A 7,718-nucleotide genomic window follows, 5' to 3' on the forward strand; every position below is an offset into this window, starting at 1 on the left:
CAAAGGATGAAGAGTCATGATCGAATAAAAAATTATTATAAATAGTAAAAATGAAATTAAAAAGGACTTCCGACCATTGATCGGACGGATTCTCACAAATTTGGCATATCAGGGTTGGTTGGCTAAAGTATCTTCTCCTACCCCAAAATCATATCTTGTACATTGAAAAACTCATTCCAATTTGCGATATAAAACTATTTTATGATTTTGACGGTCTTGATCACTTCTGCCTCCAATTGGGCCTTCTCTAGTCCCTCACGGCCATGAAAGTGTCCGCGACCCACTCTACATCAATTGATTTATATTTCACTATGCACCATGAAACTCTATGTTTGGAACTTTTTTAATTAAATAATTAATGATTTGAAGTCAATTCAGTTATTTCCTAAGTGTTTGTTGTTTGAGTCTAGATTGATATTAGTTTAAAATAATTATCCCTTAGAACTTGATTATTTGGAATGATTTAAAGATTACAAGAGTTTATAGAATGAACTCTTGTAAATAAAATTTGGATTTCAAATTTTGAAAAATCTTTCGCATGTTCTGCACGGGACTAGAAAAATGATGGTTGGGGATGTGTTGAGGCCTAAATATTGTGTATTTATCACCTATTTCACTGTCTTTCCCATGCAAATCCATGTTAAAGTTGCTTAATTGAATATGTTTCAATGTGGAGGTAGATTTCAAAGTTTAAGACAAATTTGTGCTTAAAATGGTGAATTAAAACCCAAGAAATTAAACTTGAGGAGTTGGTGAATGGAGCATTAAAAGGGAAGAGTTGAAATGATAAAGAAAAAATGAACCAAGTACAAAAATTGAAATATTGAAAATTCAAATTGCAAGGAAGAGATTGGAGAAATTAACCTTTCTCGATAGGACTTCGATTCCATCGACAATACCATAATAGAACTTTAATCCTATCGTTAGATCTTCGATTGGACTAAATAGGAGTTCGATCCAACCAAGAAATTTCATGATTTTAAAGCTCATTTTGTCACGCCCCAAACTCAAAAACTAGGCTCATAAAATTCCCGATCGCCAAATCTGGTGCTGACAGCCTCCGTAGTATCCCATTCTCGGTTCCCAGCACGCATGCACCAGATTTCCAATCCTGGGATCCTACAAGGAGGATTTTCCAACGTCCACACTATAAGAAAAATGGGCAAAGGCTACGGCCAAAAACCGTAGCAAAAGACCTTTTGCTACGGATATAATCCATAGCGTGTCCATCACTATTGGTGGGGTAACTAAAGGTATCGCTACGGATTATATCCGTAGCAATAGGTACCAATAGCTATGGATTATATCCGTAGCAATAGATACCAATAGCTACGAATTATATCCGTAGCAATATATACCAATAGTTACGGACAATATCCGTAGCAATAGATACCAATAGCTAGGGACAAAAGCCGTAGCTATAACTACGGATTATATTCATAGATATTTTTAAAAAAAATTTGTAATAATATGACCTGTTTCTATTGCAAGAACCTACTATGATTGATAACTCATCTGAGCTTAATGTTGATAAAAATAGTACATAAAATGCAATCAGAAAAAAAATGATGCATTTATTATAAATAGCAATCAAATCATACAATGCATCCTACATTCACATTTCTAAATAAACAATACTTCACTTTGCTCAACCTATCATAAGAATTACAACTAAGGTGTGCCCTCATGTGCAAGAAACAAATACACTCCAACATAGTAAACACCCTCCATATGCATTCAATAATGCTCACGTTTTTACAGAATTTTCTTCCTTCAGACGGTCAATTTCAGCAAATGTAGAAGATAGAGCTTCTTCTTTCCTTGAAACTGCAAATGTAACTTCTGTGGACTTTGACACAAGATCACTTTCAAGTTCTAAAATCCTTCATTTGAGAAAATGAATTTCATCCTCCACTGACTTCTTTAGCTTGTCAGCCTATATAAAATAGCATTTATAGACACAATCAAACAAGCATGCCGGTGTACACATCTCAAAAGGAAGAAAGATAAAAAAAACACTTATATATGAAGAAATAAAAAATGTACCTACAAATCTTCTAAATTATGGCAAAATCCAACATGAGTAATGTGTTCAAACCTAGGATGGACTTTTAAACTCAAAACTCCAACTCAAACACACTAAAATATGTGACTTACTATAAAAAGTAAACTTGCTATTTACAGACGATATCCATTCCTACTAGACTTCATGGTTTTCTGCTAAAAGCAGGAACAGCCCAATTTGGCCTAACCACATTATTCTCCTAATTTTTTGGAGCCCTTTTCATGTTGTCACGTCTCCTACAACTCAGAAGGATCAAAAGTTATACACGATCTAAAACTTACCATTTATAGTAAAAATGAAAATAAAATGGACTTTTTGACAATTCATTAGATAAAATCTCATAAATTCATCGTGGGTAACCCGGTGTAGTGGGGTTTGTTTGCTAAAGTAGCTTCTCCTACCTAAAATAATATATGATATGTTGAAAAACTCATTCTGGTTTGCTAAAATGTTAACATGCTAAAATGTTGTACGTGAGTAGACACCACAAAATAAACAATCCTATAGAAAAAAAAAACAAATGAAAAGAGAGATAACATATGAGAAGTGATCCTTATCTCCTTTGATGGATTCAAGCTGCATGTGCTGTACCCAACTTCCTACAAGGAGAAGTTATATAGGTCTTAGAATAATGTTGGTGACAAATCCACCTTGTCTATTAATATTATCATATTGTGTTAGTACATGACTCTAAAAATGAGATAAATCTAAATCTCAAATAATCTATGCTATAAGAGATAGTAGAGATGGAAATAAATACATTGTGATGCTTGAGTTCAAGTATATTTGCCAACAAAGCAAGATTTTCTTATTTGTTGCCATGTGATTGGACTACATTATTACATCAATCGGATTCGGGTTCGGGATCAAGTTTAGGTTTGGGTTTTCAAGTTTAGGTTTAGGTTTAGGTTAGGGAATTGAGATTAGGATTAGGTGTAGGTTTAGGTTTAGGTTAGGGAGTTGAGATTAAGAATAGGTGTAGGTTTAGGTTTAGGGATTTGAGAATACATTTAGGTTTTAGGTTTAAGTTTAGGTTTTAGGTTATAAGTTTAGGTTATATATTTAGGTTTAGGTTTTAAGTTTAGGTTAAGGTTAGGTTATAGGTTATAAGTTTAGGTTATAGGTTAAGGTTTAGGTTATAAGTTTTGGTTTAAGTTAAGCTTATAGGTTTAGGTTTAGGTTAAGGTTTAGGTTATAGGTTTAGATTTAGGTTTAGGTTTAGGTTAGGGAGTTGAGATTAAGATTAGGTGCAGGTTTAGGTTAGGGAGTTGAGATTACGATTAGGTGTAGGTTTACGTTTAGATTAGGGACTTGAGTTTAGGATTAGGTGTAGGTTTAGTTTTAGGAATTTGACAATACATTTAGGTTATAGGTTATAGGTTTAGGTTAAGGTTAGGTTGTCGGTTATAAGTTTAGGTTATAGGTTATAGGTTATAGGTTAAGGTTTAGTTTATAAGTTTTGGTTTAAGTTTAGGTTAAGGTTTAGTTTATAGGTTTTGGTTTAGGTTTAGGTTAAGGTTTAGGTTTAGGTTATAGGTTTAGGTTAAGGTTTAGGTTTAGGTTATAGGTTATAGGTTATACGTTATAGGTTAAAGCTTTAGGGAATTGAGAATTGGTTAAGGTTTAGGTTTAGGAAATCGGGTTCGGGTTTGAGATCGGGATTAGTTTGGGTTTTCAAGTTTACGTTTAGGTTAAAGAGTTGAGATTAAGATTAGGTGTAGGTTTACTTTTAAGGATTTGAGAATACATTTAGGTTTTAGGTTTAGGTTTAGGTTTTAGGTTTAAGTTAAGGTTATATGTTTAGGTTAGGTTTAGGTGCAGATTATAGGTTATAGGTTATAGCTTTAAGGAATTGAGAATAGGTTAAGGTTTAGGTTTAAGAAATCAGGTTCGGGTTCGGGATCGGGTTGAGGTTTGGGTTTTCAAGTTTAGGTTTAGGTTTAGGTTAGGTAGTTGAGATTAGGATTAGGTGTAGGTTTAGGTTTAGGAATTTGAGAATACGTTTAGGTTTTAGGTTTAGGTTTTAGGTTATAGGTTTAGGTTTAGGTTTTTGGTTTAGGTTAAGGTTAGGTTATCGGTTATAAGTTTAGGTTACAAGTTACAGGTTATAGGTTAAGGTTTAGTTTATAGGTTTTGGTTTAGGTTAAAGTTATAGGTTTATGTTTAGGTTAAGGTTTAGGTTTAGGTTATAGGTTTAGGTTAAGGTTTAGGTTTAGGTTATAAGTTATAGGTTATAGGTTAAAGCTCTGGGGAATTGAGAATTGGTTAAGGTTTAGGTTTAGGAAATCGGGTTCGGGTTTAGTTTGGGTTTTCAAGTTTAGGTTTAGGTTAAGGAGTTGAGATTAGGATTAGGTGTAGGTTTAGGTTTAAGGATTTGAGAATACATTTAGGTTTTAGGTCTAGGTTTAGGTTAAGGCTATAAGTTTAGGTTAGGTTTAGGTGTAGGTTATAGGTTATAGGTTATAGCTTTAGGGAGTTGAGAATAGGTTAGGGTTTAGGTTTAAGAAATCAGGTTCGAGTTCGAGATCGGGTATAGGTTTGAGTTTTCAAGTTTAGGTTTAGGTTTAGGTTAGGAAGTTGAGATTAGGATTAGGTGTAGGTTGAGGTTTAGGGATTTGAGAATACATTTAGGTTTTAGATTTAGGTTTAGGTTTAGGTTTTAGGTTATAAGTTTAGGTTTAGGTTTTAGGTTTAGGTTAAGGTTAGGTTATCGGTTGTAAGTTTAGGTTATATGTTATAGGTTATAGGTTAAGGTTTAGTTTATAGGTTTTGGTTTAGGTTAAGGTTATAGGTTTAGGTTTAGGTTAAGGTTTAGGTTTAGGTTATAGGTTTAGGTTAAAGTTTAGGTTTAGGTTATATGTTATAGGTTATAGGTTATAGGTTTATGGAATTGAGAATAGGTTAAGGTTTAGGTTTAGGAGATCGGGTTCGGGTTCGGGATCGGGTTTAGGTTTGGGTTTTCAAGTTTAGGTTTAGGTTTAGGTTAGGGAATTGAGATTAGGATTAGGTGTAGGTTTAGATTTAGGGATTTGAGAATACATTTAGGTTTTAGGTTTAAGTTTAGATTTTAGTTTATAAGTTTAGGTTATAGGTTTAGGTTTAGGTTTTAGGTTTAGGTTAAGGTTAGGTTATAGGTTATAAGTTTAGGTTATAAGTTATAGGTTATAGCTTACAGGTTAAGGTTTAGGTTATAGGTTTTGGTTTAGGTTAAGGTTATAGGTTTTGGTTTAGGTTTAGGTTTAGGTTATAGGTTTAGGTTAGGTTTAGGTTTAGGTTATAGATTGTAGGTTATAGCTTTAAGGAATTAAGAATAGGTTAAGGTTTAGGTTTAGAAAATTGGGTTAGGGTTCGGGATCGGGCTTAGGATCGGGTTTAGGTTATAGGTTTAGGTTTAGGTTATAGGTTATAGGTTTAGGTTACAAGTTTAGGTTTAGGTTAGGTTATAAGTTATAGGTTATAGGTTATAGGTTAAAGTTTAGGTTATAGGTTAAGATTTAGGTTTAGGTTATAGGTTTAGGGTGTGGTTTAGGTTAAGGGTGTGGTCCCTGCAAATACAGATATAAACACGGCCTATCCAAATGGTCAGGCCCTTCTAATGCTGTACATAGGAAATGGACAGCTTCATCATGGTCATATAGTGGTCCCACCTTCCAGGGACCCCCACTCAACATTCAGATAGCTCCGATGCACATCCGGATCTGCTTCATCAATTTCAAGATAATACATAAACACGAGTCTATCCAAATAGCTAGGCCACCCATATTACTGTCCATAGAAAATGGACAACTTCATCATGGTCATAACAGCGGTTCCCACCTTCCAGGGACTCCCACTTAACATCCGGATAGCTCCGACGCACATCCGGATCTACTTCATCAATTTCGAGATAATATATAAATATGGGTCTGTCCAAATGGCCAGGCCACCCATATTGCTGTCCATATGAAATGGACATCTTCATTATGGTCATAATAGCGGTTCTCACCTTCCAGGGACCCTCGCTCAACATCCGGATAGTTCCAACGCACATCCGGATCTACTGCATCAATTTTGAGATAATATATAAACATGGGTCTGTCCAAATGGCAAGACCACTTCATCAATGAATCATATAGTATGAAGGAAAGAAGACTCACCAATTTAGCTAGCAAGGAAAGAAAGTGTGGGTGCTTGGAATGTCATCCTTTCTTTGAATAATGGATGCATATTCCACAATGCAATCTGAGAATGAGTAAGTTTTTTAGTTTCTCCGACAATGCATATAGGCATAGATTTACATATAAAGATTTTAAAGATTGTAAAATAGAGTAAATGATTATATTAACTTCCAAGTATCGATTAAGAAGAAAAATGTAAATGATGATGGGAAAGAAATGTCGATATATTAAATTATTGAAGGACAATGAGACATACCAAGACTACAGGTGCCCAGAGCAAGATAACTGCACCAATGTTGTACCTAGCTGCATTGACAGAATAAAAAAATTTTACGAATGAAATGACAAAAAGCTAGGATATCATGGACCAAGAGGAAGATGAGTACCCTCAAGAAAAAATTCCTGCCAAGCATATTTAATGCGACGAACTTTCATTATGTCTTTGGTCAGCTTCACCAAAGGTTTTATCTACACTAGCAGGATAGATTAATAAACAACACCAATAAAATAAAAATTTACTTGGATATAAAAGCTGAACGCCAATTTGCAACACAGAAGCAACAACCAGAAAATTGTGTATCTGAAAATATAAATAAAGAGCTAAAATTTGAGTACATCTGAGTGAAAAAATAACCATTTCAAAGATAAAATAAATGGTTAAAAACTTTACCATTTCAATATTGAACCTTGTAGTGGCAACATTGATCTGTGGGGCTAAAAATACATCAGCCTGCATATCAAAATCTCAAGTTAGTTGGGCCTTTGAGGTCCTCAAATGATAGTAGAAGAAGCCAGAAAACTATTGAAATTAACCATCAAACATTTTAAAAATCCCTCTCAGAAAATGAAGGAAAAGTACACAACTCACCTTGATGCCCATTCTCCCTCCTCCTTTACCCGGGCTTGGGACCGGTAATGCAAGGAGTTGTATTGGTGGTGTTAAAAATAGGCTTAGGCTCCATTTGGTTTGTGACGACCAAATAGAGTCTAATATGTTTAAATATAGAGTATAAAATTCATTCAAAATTACAAAAACCAAACCAAACAACATATAGAGTAACCCAAAAAAACAAGCAAAACATCAATCTAAAGTAACTAAAAACCAAACCAAGTTTTGAGTTCATCAATATAAAGTAACTAAAGTGCCAAATTAGTTCAAAATTAACTGAAAAAAAACAAGCGAAACATCATATAAAGTAACTAAAAAAAGCATCCACACCAAGGGTCACCGCATGATGTATGTGTTTCATCCATTTTTCTACATCATGTTAGGGCATGAGACCGAAAAAGGAAGATCCAAATCTTATGTGGATTACATATGACGAAACAATGATTATTGAATGCCAGTTCATTTTTGGGCTCATGACCCGCGATAATATGGAAAAATGAATGGACAATCAAGCCGAGGACCCACATCATGGAAAGTCTAGATTAATAGACTATTTGTAGTATGAACAATATAAACCATCAATTTCCTTAGGCATTGATTGGATAGT

At 34.2% G+C, this 7,718-nt stretch overlaps 1 long non-coding RNA gene across 1 annotated transcript; it reads right to left on the reverse strand.

Annotated features, from left to right (window-relative positions):
• Positions 1-1,556: 1,556 nt before the first annotated feature.
• Positions 1,557-7,177, reverse strand: LOC131244553 (uncharacterized). Its single transcript, XR_009170378.1, has 4 exons — positions 6,893-7,177; positions 6,479-6,528; positions 6,202-6,286; positions 1,557-1,936 (listed from the first exon to the last, which is right to left on the reverse strand). It is a non-coding gene; the product is annotated as an uncharacterized LOC131244553 (long non-coding RNA).
• Between the last annotated feature and the right edge of the window lie 541 nt (positions 7,178-7,718).

This window comes from Magnolia sinica, chromosome 4 (genome assembly GCF_029962835.1).
Source record: "Magnolia sinica isolate HGM2019 chromosome 4, MsV1, whole genome shotgun sequence".
NCBI classification, from domain to species: Eukaryota; Viridiplantae; Streptophyta; class Magnoliopsida; order Magnoliales; family Magnoliaceae; genus Magnolia; species Magnolia sinica.